Genomic DNA, 16,821 nt, shown 5'->3' on the forward strand with positions numbered 1-16,821 from the left:
GATTGTGTCTAGTTTGCATATCAGTTCCAGCTCAGCAGTCTCTCGTTGGAGTCTGTTTTTGAAGTTTTTCTGTTGTAATATAGCCACCCGCAGGTCTGTCACTGAATGACTAGACAGGTTAAAGTGTTCTCCCACTGGTTTTTGAGTATTATGATTCCTGATGTCAGATTTGTGTCCATTAATTCTTTTGCGTAGAGACTGTCCTGTTTGGCCAATGTACATGGCAGAGGGGCATTGCTGGCACATGATGGCATAGATCACATTGGTAGATGTGCAGGTGAACGAGCCGCTGATGGTATGGCTGATGTGATTACGTCCTGTGATGATGTCACTTGAATAGATATGTTGACAGAGTTGGCATCGGGGTGGAGCGCGGCCAGGTTGGGATGGAAAAGGTATCCCCTGTCCTGGGAGAGGAGGTCCGGACGAAGCGGCATCCTTCGCGGGGGGGAGGGGGAGGGGCTAAAAGCTGCAGAAGGGTCTCCAATGTTGACGGACCCAATCCGGGGCTATGAGGATAACCCTCAACCTGTCTGCCCTTACTTTCTACCTGTCTGCCCTTACTTTCTACAGAACCTTGCCTATCCGGGGGAAGGGTGGAAAGGCACAGAACAGTTGTCCTGACCACCGGAGGAGGAATGCGTCCGAGATTGCCTCCCTTTCTGCCCCTGCCCTGTAGCAGAACTGAGGGCAGCGCCTGTTCTGGGTGGTAGCGAAGAGGTCGACTCCGGGAGCTTCCCACTCTTGGAAGAGCTGATGGGCGACCTCCCAGTGGAGTGACCACTCGCATTGGTGGGAAAACACCATGCCGAGGTGATCGGCTCGCACATTGCATGCACCGGGTAGGTGGAAGGCCCGTAGGGAGATATCGTGGGCTATACAAAACTCCCAGAGGTCCAGGGCTTCCTGGCACAGGGCCGAGGAGCACGTGTCCCCCTGCCTGTTGATGTAATACATCGCGGACGTGTTGTCCATGAGGACTCTGACTGCCTTCCCGCGAAGGTGCAAACTGAACGCTATGCACGCCAGGCGTACTGCCCTGAGCTCCCTGACGTTTATGTGCAGAGACAATTCCAAGGCCTACCACCTGCCTTGGGTTTGAATGTCCCCTATATGGGCTCCCCAGCCCAGGTCCGAGGCATCCGACACCAAGTCTAGTGAGGGAGGGGTGTCCCGGAAGGGGATCCCGTTTAGCATATTGCTCAGGAGGGTGGCATCGTGACTATCTTGTCCAGGCTGTCCCTGGACTGGGAATACTGGGAGGCCAACCAGAGTTGGAGGGGTCTCATTCTGAGTCTGGCATGTCACACCACGGACGTGCATGCTGCCATGTGACCCAGGAGTTGAAGGCACACCCTTGCAGTTACATTATATTCACTTATATTTTTTATAAGACCATATAGACTGCACAACGTCACACTGTCGTCACGGGAAAGGTTGTGACTGAGGCTACGAGACTTTTGAGTGTCTTGAATCTGACCCAGGGAAGAGAGGCTGTGGCCTCTAAGGAGGCTAACAGAGCCCGTATGAAGTGTAAGCGCTGGGCCGGTACCAACATGGACTTGGCCTCGTTCACCACAAGGCCCAGACCCGTGCACATGGACAGCAGGAATTGCATCTGGGCCTGCACCTGGGACTGAGAGCTGCCCTTGAGGAGCCAATCATCCACGTAAGGGAAAATTTGGAGCCCGTTCCTCCGGGGGTGGGCTGCCACCACTGTCATGCATTTGGTAAAAACCCTGGGGGCCGTGGAAAGGCCGAAGGGGAGGACCGCAAACTGGTAATGGTCCCACCCTACCAGGAAGCGGAGGAAGTGACTGTGACCCTCGAAAATATGGATGTGGAAATACGCATCCTCGAGGTCCAGGGACACAAACCAATCCCCCGGGTCTAGGGAGGGGATGCTGGAGGTCAGGGATACCATGCGGAACTTGTAGCGGACCATAAACCTGTTGAGGTTCCGCAGGTCGAGGATGGGCCGGAGCCCGCCTTTTACCTTTGGGATCAGGAAGTACCAGGAATAAAACCCCTTGCCCTGAAATTCCGCCGGTACCCTCTCCACCGCACCCAGGTTGAGAAGGCGAGCCACCTCTTGGTTTAGGAGGGCGGCATGTTCCCCATCCCCGAGGTCCTCCCGGGGCGGTGGGTATGGAGGGAGGGTGAGGCGAACTGCAACGTATAGCCCCTGGAAATCGGGCTGAGGACCCACTGGTCTGACATTATACTGGACCACTGCACTCAGAACGCAGATAAACGGTTGCAGAACACAAACTTTATTAACTGGGGGGCGTCCGTGGCAACAGGCCCAGTGGCACCCCGCAAAGAGACAAAACCGCCTCTTCCCCTGCCTCTTGCCCTTCGAGGGGCCTGGTCGCGGGGCTGAGTGCAACTGACGCTGAGACCTGCATCTCTGCTCCCTCGGTTGCTTAGGAGGGGGTTCATATCTACCCCTAGCGGGGGGAGCGGAGGTCTGCGGCCTAGGTTTGTCCTTTGCTGGAGGGACATATAGGCCCAGAGTTTGCAGGGTGGTACGGGAGTCTTTCATCCCTTGCAGGCAAACATCAGTTTGGTCCCCAAACAGTGCTTTCCTGTCGAAGGGAAGGTGAGACTGACTCTGCAGACAGACCAGACAGGAGAAGTCACGATGCCCTTCACATGGATACGGTAGATGCCAAAGAACGTGCTTTCGTGTCCACCGCGTCCGAGGTGGCTTGGAGGGCTGCTTTCGCCGCTGCTGCCCCTTCCTCCACCAGAGCCTTGAACTCTTTTTTGTCCCGCTCTGGGAGAAGGGGCTCAACCTTCGGTAGAGATCCCCACAAGTTAAAATCATAGCAGCTCAACAGGGCTTGGTGATTGGCCACCCGAAGTTGAAAGCTCGCAGAAGAATAAACTTTCCTGCCAAAAGAATCAAGTCTCTTGGCGTCTTTGTCCTTGGGGGTGGGTGCAGGCTGGCCGTGGTGTTCCCGATGGTTGACTGACTCCACCTCCAGGGAGTTAGGTGCCGGGAGGGAGTACGTACTCATGTCCCTTAGAAAAAAGGTACTTTTTTTCTGCTTTCTTGGCGATGGGCACCGGGCAGAGCCAGCTCTGGCTTTTTTGCCGCCCCGGGGGGGGGGGGGGGGGGAGGGCGGCCGGAGCCCCGTGGGGAGGGCGGCCGGATCCCTGGGAGGAGGGCGGCAAGCCTCCCCCCGGCGGCCAGAGCGCAGGGGGGAGGGCGGCGAGCCCCAGCCAGGGCTCGCCGCTCTCCCCCCCCCCCCCGGCGGCCGGGGGGGGAGGGCGCCGGGGGGGGGAGGGTGGCCAGAGCGCCGGGGGGAGGGCAGTGAGCCCGGACGTGGCCCCGCTCTCCCCAGGGGCCGGAACGCCCAGCCGCCCCCCTCCAGGTGCCGCCCCAAGCAAAAGCTTGGTGGGCTGGTGCCTGGAGCCGGCCCTAGCACCAAGGAAGCTGGGGTCTGCCACAGGTCAGTCGATATGTTGGCCCTTGGTGAAGGGGTAAGGCCACACGGCCTGGTGCCAAGGAGGACAGAACATTGAAAAGGGTGTCCGACGGCTCCTCCATCTCCTCAGCCTGGAGTTGGAGATTTGAGGCTATCCTTTACAGGAGCTCCTGGTGAGCTTTAAAGTCCTCTTGTAAAAACGGACGGAGGTGCCGCTATGGTCTCCTCCGGTGCCAGCGAGAGGGCGTGCGGGGGTGCCGCTGGTTCGACTCCCAAGACCGAGTCCAGGCCGGTGCCCGTCGACTTCTGACTCTGTCGAGGGGGGAAACCGAATGGCTCTGGGATGCCCCGGCTACCGAGCAGGATATTGCCTGAGTTGGCAATTGTGGCCACGGTGCCCATTGACACCATTGGCCCTGCCATGGCGCCCCTTGCCTGGCTTGGGTGCCGAGTGGTGCAGGCTGCTCTTGGAGCCTGGAGCGGCTTAGGGACGGGCGGCTGGGTGCCAAGGCCGAGGTCGCCGTTGACTGCACGGTGCCATAAGAGCGACGGGAGCATCTACGGTCGTGCTGGTGCCGATCTCGAGATCTGGACCTCAATGACGAGAAGGAGCGGTACTCGATCCAAGTGCTGATCTCAGTGAGGATAGATGTGGAAACTGGTAAATCTCTCCTGTGAAATAACACCATCGAGTTTCCTCTCCTGCTGAGTAGTATATTTGCTCTTCTGGCTCCCTCCCTTGAAGTAGAGAGAGAAGAAAACACAGAGCATAGAGGAGCCAGCGCAGGAGAAAGATGCCACCAGGTGGAGACATCTCCTGATCTTAGCACTACTCCTCCTGGCCCCAGGTACTGTCCGAGTGACCCCGTGAGATGGGTGGGGAAGGCAGGCCGAGAATCGCAAGCTGAGAAAGCACACGCGCATAACCGAAGCTGACCTGTGAGGGGCTCACTGGAGACCATGTTTCATCACCTTTGGGTCTCTGGGATGGACAGAGAGAACTAGTGAAGAGCAAGGCTTTGTGGGTAAGAATAAGGTCTCCACTTGAGATTGTTGGATCTTGAACTATTTAGTAATTCCCAGATGTAAGAGCTTTAGTGCATGTCGTGCCACGGGTTTTCAGGCCAGGCCCATAGATGGAGGGGTGCCCACTGGGGTGCATTCCTCACACCGTGACATGACATACAAGCTCTTGCCTGGTCTTCAATAGCTAGCCCCTATTAATCTAAATCACTTGCCATACAACACAAGATTCTATTACCATGTCCCTTAAATAAAACAAGCACTAAACTAGAGAAGGAGGCTAGACTGCCTCCCCGTAAACATGGGTTCGCCCTAGCTAAAGAGCCAGCCGACGAGAAGTCCTTCTGTGTCTAGGTGGATTACGGCGGACTTCTGGTGCTGTTGCCCCCAAAAGGGTCGCGGGCTTGAAACTGGGCTCAGGGTTCGTAGGGCGATTGGGTGAGGATGGGGGTACCAACGTGTGCCGGGCAGTGGGGTTTCTCTGCTGCTGGGAGTAATGGAGGGGAAAAGTCAGGAACAGGTGACTCTTGGTGATGCTTGATTTGGTGTCTCACCTGAGGTGATGAAGCGATGTGGTGTATCTCGTTTGCCTTCCTAAACTTTTGAAACTCTTGAGACACGAACTGCGGTTCCTTGTCACTCACAACTTGTTTTGGCAGACCGAAAGTTTTTGGCTAGTACTCTCTGCAGTAGTGGACTGCATTATAGCGACTTCTGGCCATTTAGAAGGGGCGTCTACCACCACCAAAGAACACGCGTCCTTCAAGGGGGCCAGCGAAGTCCACGTGACTACGTTGCCACGGGTTTTCGGACCAGGCCCATAGATGGAGGGGTGCCCACTGGGGTGCATTCCTCACACCGTGACATGACATACAAGCTCTTGCCTGCTCTTCAATAGCACTGTCCAATGAAGGCCACCAAAAATAGCTTCGTGCAATTTCCTTCAAGCTCCATATTCCACAGTGAACGGAATGGAGCTGTTCTAACATCTGTGATCTCAGTGGTGGTGGGCTAATGACACGTGCCATCCAGGAGAGGGGGGCACAGACATCAGTGTCAAGGACATTCATGAAAGTGACAAGTAAGAAAGTACAGCGAGGATCGAGGTGGAAAACTGGTAAATCTCTCCTGTGAAATAACACCATCGAGTTTCCTCTCCTGCTGAGTAGTGTATTTGCTCTTCTGGCTCCCTCCCTTGAGGTAGAGAGAGAAGAAAACACAGAGCATAGAGGAGCCAGCGCAGGGGAAAGATGCCACCAGGTGAAGACATCTCCTGATCTTAGCACTGCTCCTCTGGGCCCCAGGTACAGTCCGAGTGACCCCGTGAGATGGGTGGGGCAGGCAGGCCCAGAACCGCAAGCTGAGAAAGCACACGCGCATAACCGAAGCTGACCTGTGAGGGGCTCACTGGAGACCATGTTGCATCATCTTTGAGTGTCTGGGATGGACAGAGAGAAGGCTTTGTGGGTAAGAAGAAGGTCTCCACTAGAGATTGTTGGATCTTGAACTATTTAGTAATTCCCAGATGTAAGAGCTTCAGTGCATGTCGTAAGTGCAATTAATAAGGAAGTGGGATCTCAGCCTAGAATAGAATACGATTACTGCAGTGTTTTGCAGCGGGAAGGTCACTGTGTTGTTTTCTTTTTTTTTTCTCTTTATCTCCACGTCTTCAATTTTCATTCTCGCTTTGTCTCTTCTATCCTTTCTCTCATGTTTTCTTCCTTCCTTTCTGTTGCGCTCTCTCTCTCTCTCGCTCGCTCTCGCTCTCTCATCTTAATTAGTGCCCAGACTTCGAACCACCTGTTTTTTTCCTGGGGGGGTATGTCTATACTGCATAACCCCCCCCACACACACACACACACAAAAAAACCCTCATGACATCGAGTCACAGAGCACGGGTAACTAACTTGACCTCGTGGGGCTTGTGCTACAGGGCTAAAAAGAGCGGTGTCTATATTCAGTCTCTGGATGAATTTTGGAGTCCAGGTTCCAGGCTGAGTGGGACGATCTGCAGTGAAGTTTTCAGCCCTATAGTACTAATCCCACAAGCCTGAGTCGGTTGAGCCAGGCTCTGATGTTGTGTATTTGGTTGTTGTGGTAATAGAAGCTTGTGTTGCTATGAGTTAGATTATTCGGGCTAGCCCAGCCAGTTTTGTGGGTGGCAATAAATGGCTGCTTCAATGTTTACTGTGTCTCCAGTGATTTCTTCCTAGAACTGTTGCCCCCCGCCCCCCCAAGGATATAACAACGTGGTGACGAGGGTGGGATCTCTGTGCTGCTCGAGCAACAAAAGAAGAAGTTAAGGAACAAAAAAATCCTTCTTTGCTGCTGGAAGGGGGTGAGAACTGGCTTCTTTGCCCTGACTGTGCAAACTGAAACAAAACCATGGCTCTACTTGAAGGGGCACTGGAATCTTTTGAGGAGACTACAGCGCAATGGCATGTATATGCTGATCGTTTTGAGCATTTTGTTATTGCAAATGACATTACACAAGAGAAGAAGGTGCCACTATTCTTAAGTGTTGTAGGGGGCTAAGACTTTTAAGCCAGAGACTAACGCTTACAGTGCCATTGTGGAAATCCCGGTGTCCCATCTCCAAAACCACTGGTAATTGCTGAAAGATATCGGTTCCACAAAAGAGACCAGAAAGAAAACAAAATAGTTTGTATAATTTGTAGCCACTTTGAGAAAGCTTGCAGAAAACAGTGAATTTAAAGAGCTCTTAGATGATGCCCTACGTGACAGATTAGTGTGTGTGGAGATAAAGGGAGAAAGAAGTTCCAGACACCCCCTTCCGCTCCGTCTCAGAGATGAGTGTGTCTTCTGGACAAGGGACTCTGCACCTACTTTTCCTACCCCCAGTCCTTGCATTGTTCAGCTGATCCCTCCGACCCAGCTGATCAGCACAGGGAGGAGAGGATGTCTCCACATCCCAGCAGTAGTTTCCACCAATTATGTTTGCTCCGTGCTGTGAGATGTCATCTGTCTGTGCTTTTAGGGGGAGTGCAGGAGATGGGCCTATACATTCTACAAGGAGCGGGGCTTCCTTTCCCCACTTGCGTTTCCATTTGTGAGTTTCTGTCTGCATGTTTCGGGCTTTCTCTCTTTATGCATGTCTCTGCTGTAAATCAAGTGTAGCCCTGTGGACCTGACCTTCACATTTTATTTGTGAAGAAGGGTGGCTGCTCTGTGTAGGTGGGACCCACAACTGGAAGGCAACAAGAAACAAAGCAAATAAATAAATAACCTTGGCAGTGAGTCTAAGGTGTTATATCCTTGGGGGCAATAGTTTTAGGAAGAAATCACTGGCGATACAGAGTGCTGTAAAGCCTGAAGCAGTCATTTATTGCCACCCACACAACTAACCAACAGCCAGCCAAAACTGTCTGGGCTAGCCCCTATTAATCTAAATCACTTGCCATACAACACAAGATTCTATTACCATGTCCCTTAAATAAAACAAGCACTAAACTAGAGAAGGAGGCTAGACTGCCTCCCCGTAACCATGGGTTCGCCCTAGCTAAAGAGCCAGCCGACGAGGAGTCCTTCTGTGTCTAGGTGGATTACGGCGGACTTCTGGTGCTGTTGCCCCCCAAAGGGTCGCGGGCTTGAAACTGGGCTCAGGGTTCGTAGGGCGATTGGGTGAGGATGGGGGTAGCAACGTGTGTCGGGCAGTGGGGTTTCTCTGCTGCTGGTAGTAATGGAGGGGAAAAGTCAGGAACAGGTGACTCTTGGTGATGCTTGATTTGGTGTCTCACCTGAGGTGATGAAGCGATGTGGTGTATCTCGTTTGCCTTCCTAAACTTTTGAAACTCTTGAGACACGAACTGCGGTTCCTTGTCACTCACAACTTGTTTTGGCAGACCGAAAGTTTTTGGCTAGTACTCTCTGCAGTAGTGGACTGCATTATAGCGACTTCTGGCCATTTAGAAGGGGCGTCTACCACCACCAAAGAACACGCGTCCTTCAAGGGGGCCAGCGAAGTCCACGTGACTACGTTGCCACGGGTTTTCGGACCAGCCCATAGATGGAGGGGTGCCCACTGGGGTGCATTCCTCACACCGTGACATGACATAGAAGCTCTTGCCTGCTCTTCAATAGCACTGTCCAATGAAGGCCACCAAAAATAGCTTCGTGCAATTTCCTTCAAGCTCCATATTCCACAGTGAACGGAATGGAGCTGTTCTAACATCTGTGATCTCAGTGGTGGTGGGCTAATGACACGTGCCATCCAGGAGAGGGGGGCACAGACATCAGTGTCAAGGACATTCATGAAAGTGACAAGTAAGAAAGTACAGCGAGGATCGAGGTGGAAAACTGGTAAATCTCTCCTGTGAAATAACACCATCGAGTTTCCTCTCCTGCTGAGTAGTGTATTTGCTCTTCTGGCTCCCTACCTTGAGGTAGAGAGAGAAGAAAGCACAGAGCATTAAGGAGCCAGCGCAGGAGAATGATGCCACCAGATGGAGACATCTCCTGATCTTAGCACTGCTCCTCTGGGCCCCAGGTACTGTCCGAGTGACCCCGGGAGATGGGTGGGGCAGGCAGGCCCAGAATCGCAAGCTGAGAAAGCACACGCGCATTACCAATCTGACCTGTGAGGGCTCACTGCAGACCTTTGAGTCTCCGGAAATCGATGCTAGCCCTGGTACATGGACGCACACCGCCGAATTAATGTGCTTAGTGTGGCCGCATACATTCGACTTTATACAATCTTTTTCCAAAATTCGAACTATATAAATTCGGATTAATTCCGTAGTGTAGACATGGGAGTTGAAAAGCACTGAGAACTGGGTGGAACCTTAATGGACTGACCTGCAGAGGTCACTGCAGAGAGCCAGGTGGCAAAAGGTGACCAACAAGTAGAATGGTGGCTTCTGAGGCAGTCAGCAGCACGTTGGCTGTTGGAAACGAACGTGGATGGCAGGGTGACTGGCAGTGATGAATTGCAGTGGGTGGGGCAGCCAGCCTGACCATGTGCTCAGATGGCAGAACAAACAAGGTGTCGTCTTCCCGGGTGAGAGGTGAATTCACACAGCTGTACGTCTGAATTCTTGGTCCTCACTGACCCAGGACAACCGCTGTCAGTGGGGTGTGATGAGAGAGCAGAGCGAGGCATAGAAAATGAAACGGTCGTAGACCACATCGACATGAGGTACTGCCGCACACACTCTGCGGGGGGGGGGGGGGGGGGGGGGGGGGGGGGGCGGTGTCCTACTCACAATTTTATGATTATGACTCCTGCTTGTGGCATTTTCCCTAATGTCAAGTGATTCCCACCTTTCATTAAAAGTTTATTTTTAGATGCTGTGCTTTTGAGTGAGGAAGTATTGCCTCTCAGAGGTGCCCGGGGTAGTGTGTAATTTCCACAGGTCACTGAGTTGACGGCGTGAGCCGGTTCTGTGCTGTATTGTTGAACAGGAACCCCTCCCCCCGCCCCCAGATATTGTACCAGGCCCTGGTTGCTGCCTGCTCCACCTGGCAGAAGGGTTATATTTTCAATAGAGTAGATTATCTCCCAAAGAGTCACTCTTTGGCAGAGGTGATGGTTAGTAATCAGAACCAGTGTCCAAGTTTTCATGAACACCCCACGGCCTTCAAGGAGTTTCCTACCTAAATGGATGACAAAATGTCTTTTTGTTTCTCCTCATTTTTCCTAAACTCATTGATGCTCAAAGACAGACTCCTTCCTTCGGTGCTGGTTCCAAACTATCTTCTCGGTGTCCTGTTTCTTTCACCTCCCCCAATGACCTGTTTTTCCTCTTGACTTTCATATGAAAATAGGGCTTCCATTGTATTGGCTGTACAATTCTTAATTTACATATGAACGGAGGCAGGACAATAAACATCCTACGTCTGACAGAGAAATTGTTTGTCAACTCTGCCTCTAAAACATATTTTATGAACAGCTCTTTCAGCACACATACATAACTCCTTAACCATCACCTAAACATAGATCTCACAATAATGATGACATGAGCTCTCATTAGAGAGCTAATAAAATTTTGGGCTGAATTAACAGGAGTATCATATGTAAGATACAGGAAGTAATTGTCCTGTTCTATTTGGCATTAGGAAAGATGTGGCCGAATTACAGTGTCCAGAGACGAATAACAGAAATATAAAAGGTTTAGAAAACATGGCCGATGGGGAAAGGTTAAAGAAACTGGCCCTATTTAGTCTTCAAAAATGTAAATGGCGGTTATTGAGAGGACTGTGATCAATTGTTTTCCTGCATTTACAGAGCCACAGGAAGTACCACAACAAAAGGGGACTTGCTGATTTCTTGGAGGACAGTTTGCTGAGGGACACAGCAAAAAACAATTCAAAGTTGTTCGTAGCATTCACGGAGCAGCTGCTGACAGTGGAGCACTGCTTCTGGGCGAAACAAGCACTGACTAGAAGGATTGCATTGTATGTAGGTTTGGGAAGAACTATATGGCAACAAAACTTTCAGATATGAAAGGCCACATTCCTGGAGCTATGTGCTGAACTCACCTCAGCCCTCCAGATCTGGAACACCAGAATGAGAGCTACACCAACAGTGGCGAAGCGAGTGGCAATTGCACTCTGGAAACTTCCAGTGCCAGATTTTTGGAATTGGAAAACCCACACCAGGGGCCATTGTCATGCAAGTGTGCAGGGCCATTTAATCATCTCCTTCTACATAGGACTGTGACATTTACAAGGACATAGTGGATGAATTTGTTGCAAACTGCAGTTCTTTATTTTGGCACCAACCCACCTTGACACGGAGTACATCAACAAAAAATGCCCTCTTCTAGGGTTAAGCATTGTTGGCTCACCAGGGAAAATTTACTTTCATCAGTTTGGGCTGGTCAGAGAAGGTGTATGCAGTATCTTTAAGAACACAGGCCTGTTCAGAAAGTTCAAGCAGGGTCCTTCTTTCCCAACAGATTACCATTGGTGAGAAGGAAATGCCAGTAGTAATTTTGCAGGACCCAGCCAACCCCTTGTTCCCTTGGCTCATGAAACTGGACACTGGACAGCTCAACAGCACCAAAGATACATTCAACTACCAGTTCAGCAGGTGCCGAATTACTGTTGAATGTGCTTTTGATACATTGGTTACGTTTATTCACTAGATCAGAGCTCAGTGAGAAAAACTTCCGAAAGGTTATAACTGCTTGCTATGTCCTGCATATGTCCTGTGAGGCAAAGGGGGAACAGCTGCTATCAGGGTGACGGACGGAGGCTGTACAGCTATCACCTGACTTTTAACAGCTAGATATTACAAAAATTCAGTTTGGAGCTTTGTGGCTGAGCAGAGTTCTGAAAGGGCACGTTAATGATTAGCCACAGTAGTATTCTGTACTGGACTGTCCTGAAGCTTTGGGTACGGTTAGGAATTGTGTAGTGCTTACTGAACACAGAAATAAAATGGGTGTGTTTCTGATCTTATGATTTCTGTGGGGCTCTCCATTTACAACATAAGAATGGACTATGGTTCCCCCTGGCCCAGTATCCTGCCTCCAACAGTGGCTGGTGCCAGATGCTTCAGACGGAAACAGGGCAATTATTGAGTGATTCATCCTATGTCATCCACTCCCAACTTCTGGTATTCAGAGCTTTAGGGACACCCAGAATGTGGGGTTGCATCCCATGACCAACTTGTTTAATAACCATTGCTGGACCTATCCTCTATGAACTTATCTATTTTTTTAATCCAGTTATACTTCTGTCATTTGCAACATCCCTAAGCAAGGAGTTCCACAAATTGATTCTGTATTGCGTGAAAAAGCACTTCTTGATGTTTGTTTTAAACCTGCTGCCTATTAATTTCATTAGGTGACCTCCTCATTCTTGTGTTAAGTGAAGGGGTAAATAGCACTTCCTTATTCACATTCTCCACATCATTCATGATTTTATAGACCTTTATCATATCCCCTCATCTCTTTTCCAGGCTGAACAGTCTAATACTTTTTGTTGTCTTTCTCTGAACCTTTTTACATGCTACTATCTCTTTTTTTGAGCTAGGGCGACCAGAACAGCACAATGTATTTGAGATGTGGGCATACCATTGAATTATCTCGGGCATTATTATATCTTCTGTTTTACCTATCCCTTTTCCTAATGGTTCCTAATGTTCTAGTAGCATTTTTGACTGCTGGTGCAGATATTTTCAGAGAACTATCTATGAATATTTCAAAATCTCTTTTTTTTTTTTTTGAGTGATGATAACCAACTTAGACCCCATAATTTTGTATGTATAGTTGGAATTATTTTGTTGCGTTTATCAACATTGAATTTTGTCTGCCATTTTGTTGCTCAATGACCCACTTTTGTGAGATACCTTTGTGCAGGTCTATATTACAATTAGACACCTGCAGCTGGCCTGTGGTTTAGCCTAAGGCTGTATAATTGTGGTGTATACATTTGGGACCACGTCTCAGGGTCTTAAAGTCCAGGCTCTGGCCTGTAATTGCTAGGATTGCCTCTGGAGTCTTTTTTAAAAATCAGTGTTACATCGGGTACAGAGGCTAATTTAAACAATAGTTATGTAGTTAGTAGTATTGTGTACTTTGAGTATGACTATGCATTCTGCAATATGTCTTGTGAACTAATGATCATTTTGTTTTAAAAAATAGAACTTTATTGAGCGGCAAAAACACTGCAGAAAAACAATGTGCAAAAACAGACAATGCAATACAAACGTTTAACATAAATTAACGGAACAAAACTTTAAAATTGGAAAGTTGGCAAACAACTGTTTCAGTGCACAAATGTAGTCTCTTGTGGCTACACATACACACTGACCTGTGAGAACCACAGCTGATGTATTTCAGAGTAGCAGCCTGTTACTCTGTATCAGCAAAAAGAACAGGAGTACTTGCATCTGAAGAAGTTAGGTTCTTACCCACGAAAGCTTATGCTCCCAGTACTTCTGTTAGTCTCAAAGGTGCCACAGGACCCTCTGTTGCTTTTTACAGATTCAGACTAACACGGCTACCCCTCTGAGTCTACACTACCCCCCTAATTCGAACTAAGGTACGCAACTTCAGCTACGTGAATAACGTAGCTGAAGTCGAAGTACCTTAGTTCGAACTTACCTTGGTCCACACTCGGCAGGCAGGCTCCCCCGTCGACTCCGCGGTACTCCTCTCGCCGAGCTGGAGTACCGCAGTCGACGGTGAACACTTCCGGGTTCGACTTATCGCGTCCAGACTAGACACGATAAGTCGAACCCAGAAGTTCAATTGCCAGCCGCCGAACTAGCGGGTAAGTGTAGCCAAGGCCTTAGAGAGTAACAAATTTATTTGAGTATAAGCGTTCATGGGCTGAAACCCACTTCATCAGATGCATGCAGTGGAAAAATACAGTAGGAAGCTATATATATATACATGTCTATGTACATAAACAAAGTGCTCCACCAGCCTCCGCCCCCCCTTCCTAGCCCTACAGAGCATGAAAAGCAGATAACTCTACCACTGTTTGCTGTACCACTACCTCTTCTAGTACAAGTAACAGTGAAAATCCTGGGCCAAGTGTCATTTTTAAATGCACACACTTACCGGAGGACCCTTCCCCTTCTTCAGACTTGTTCATGCTTGGCTGGCAGGACTGGGTAGAGTGTGGCAGAGTCTTGAACAGGCTCGTGATGTGGCTGAATTCCAAACACCCCCCCCCCCCCCGCATTGCTATTCATGGCAGGGGCCTCTGACTTGGGTTCCTCCGTTTTAGCCATAGTGGTGTGCAGGCTGCTGATGGGGGGGTCTCCACCAAGCATGGCATGCAGCTCGTTGGAAAAGCAGCAGGTCTGTAGCTCAGCTTCAGATTGATTGTTGGCCTCCCTGGCTTTGTGGTATCCCTGGCACAGTCCCTTTGCATTTGTACGGCACTGCTGCTGATCCCTGGGGTACCCCTTTACCTGCATCCCCCATGCAATCTGTTTGTAGCGATCCATGTTGCTACAGCTTGTCTGTAGCTGAGCTTACACAGCCTCCCCACAGGCCCAGGAAATCCAATACCTCCTGTTTGCTCCAGGCAGGAGTGCAGCTAGGTATGCTTGCCAGGAACAGGCATTTCAAATATACTCAGGGATTGGCTTACAGTCTCTGTGACCGCTGGGCAGGGGATGGGGCAGATACAATTGTGAACAGAGCAGTCCCGGTCATAGGGAATGGGGCATTTTGGGACAGTTGCTGGAGGATGGTTAGGGCTACCACAGCTCATGCAGTGTCTACACTCATGCTACACTCTCAGTAAGTCGACCATAGGTCTGTGCTGTTCAGGGAGTTAGTTTTAGTGCATCACTGTAGCAGGGACACTTACATCAGATAGTGACAAATGTGAGTAGGGACACATGCAGTAGGTTGATGCAAGTCAACTTACATTGACCTCGTTTTGTAGAATAGCCAACGCAAATTTAACAGAGGCCCCAAGCTTTGATCTAATGTAACTATATTTAGGGGCATAACTTGAAATATGAAGTTATCCATTTATTTTGAAACTACACTGCAGAGCATTGGCCTGGAAGTTACCAGAGAAGCTGAGCTGCTAGCTGTGCTTCCAAAACAGTTCAGTTCTAGTTATCCCATTGCCCTGCCTCCTGTCAGGTTGGGGCGGGAGAGGGAGAGAGCTGATAGCTGAAGCTCTGTCAGGAGCACAGCTCCCAGATCAGTCCAGCTCATCTGCTCTAGCTGGTGAACTGTCAGCTGTTCACTGGCTGAGTGCCCAGGGCTGGTTTGTTGGACCAGGAGTGGAGCTGGGTTCAAGTCTAAAGAAGGTGAAAGAGGCAGGAATTTCTTTTACTCTCTCTCCTGTTCTGTAACGTTGCTGCTCAGAGCAGCGCCTAAGGACTGATATAAACTGAGTTAGAATCAAATGCAGCATTTTCAAATCTCTTAATATGGCTGCAGAAGTAACACCGTTAACTGTTTACCAACACATTCAAATGCTGTTAAAACGAGGGGAAGTGGCTGTACGTGGAAATCTGAACACTTGACTGGTTTGATAGCAACTGTGTCCAACTCTTTTCAATATTACTTAATGGAGAACATTTGACAAACTCTGGGATGTGAGATTTAAGATATTTGCCAGCTCCACAACCTGTGTCCCAGTTCATCCCATTCTACTCACGCCCCTCTGTCCTTTTTGGCTTCTTCTTGATTCCAGGCTGAACCAGCATTGAAATTAACTATTATCACACATCTCACAGTCTGTATTTTCCTTAAGCCCTTTGCTCCTGGAGCCACCTGACTGTGGGAGAATCTCAGCTTTCATTAAAAAAAAAGTCACTAGCCCTCCTAGTGGCGGGGAAAAGCCTGAAATGGGAACAGAATGTCCACCAAAGGCTCAGAGACCAGCAGGCAAAATAAAAGAACTTATGGTGCATTTTTTTTAATCTCATGCTTTTGGGGGCCTGGTTTTTGAAGGCTAGGCGTTGATAATACTGTAAACTGCATGATACCATCACCATAACTAGTCTGACAGGCTAAGACTGCATAAGTAGCTTTGCCCCAGCATGACGTAAGACAGATAGTGGGAGGATGCCAGGGCATGACAAATAGGTATCATGCAAGACAAGGGAATTCCATGACTGTATCCTCACACTGAACAATGTCAGTGTGTCAGACCAGATTTCAGAAAACTTTTGCTCATGTCAGAAAGGTCTAGCAGCTGGTGGAGGGATCTCTCACTGGAAGCCCCATCCCTTGGGCCATTTTAAAGAATGGAACCACAGGATAGGGTTAGGAGTCTCAGGTCTAATCACTTGAGTGTAATAAACAGCTGGAAAACTTCTCATTCCCAGCCACTTTTCTTTCCTAGTAATTGGGCCTGAGCCCGAGCACCAATAGTACAAACAGGTCTCCAACCTCAGCTTGCAGTGAGGGAAAGGGAAGGTGGCAAGTCCCAGGACTACTTCAAGTGCACAGCAGGTGGTTGTGGAAGCTTCTGCTTCACAGCTCGTAGTATTGCAGTCAGAAAATATACCCAGTGCTTCGTAATGCTCACACAGTACTGTTATGCCACTATGCTGACCTGAAAGTATCAGCAGAGCTGTGTGGGGAGCCCAGGACTGGAATAACAGGGGGCTGCAGGGCAGGACTGAGGGGCATTGGCAGAGCTGTGTGGGGAGCACAAGACTGGAATAGCAGGGGGACACTTGCAAATTCAAACTTGGACACTAAAGAATCTAGCCCCATTTGGCCTCAGCTACAAGTGCCAATAAAAATTCATCTTTAGAAATTTGGCTCAACGACAGCTTTGCCACGTTAGAGACAGAATGAAATCCCTCTGTCTGGAGCTAGGGCCCTGAGTGTCACGACGCAGCTATGACTCAAAGACAAGCAGGCCACGGCTCCTGGGCTCTTTTCATATGCTGTGAACTTTGAGAAAGCAA

The 16,821-nt window shown here is 49.7% G+C and overlaps 1 long non-coding RNA gene across 1 annotated transcript; it reads left to right on the top strand.

Moving 5' to 3' along the window:
* The first annotated feature begins 9,432 nt into the window (after positions 1-9,432).
* On the top strand, positions 9,433-11,877 carry LOC135976487 (uncharacterized). The gene is made up of 2 exons (XR_010593630.1): positions 9,433-9,612; positions 10,702-11,877. It is a non-coding gene; the product is annotated as an uncharacterized LOC135976487 (long non-coding RNA).
* The last annotated feature ends 4,944 nt before the right edge of the window (positions 11,878-16,821 follow it).

This window comes from Chrysemys picta, chromosome 1 (genome assembly GCF_011386835.1).
Source record: "Chrysemys picta bellii isolate R12L10 chromosome 1, ASM1138683v2, whole genome shotgun sequence".
In the NCBI taxonomy this organism is placed as follows: Eukaryota; Metazoa; Chordata; order Testudines; family Emydidae; genus Chrysemys; species Chrysemys picta.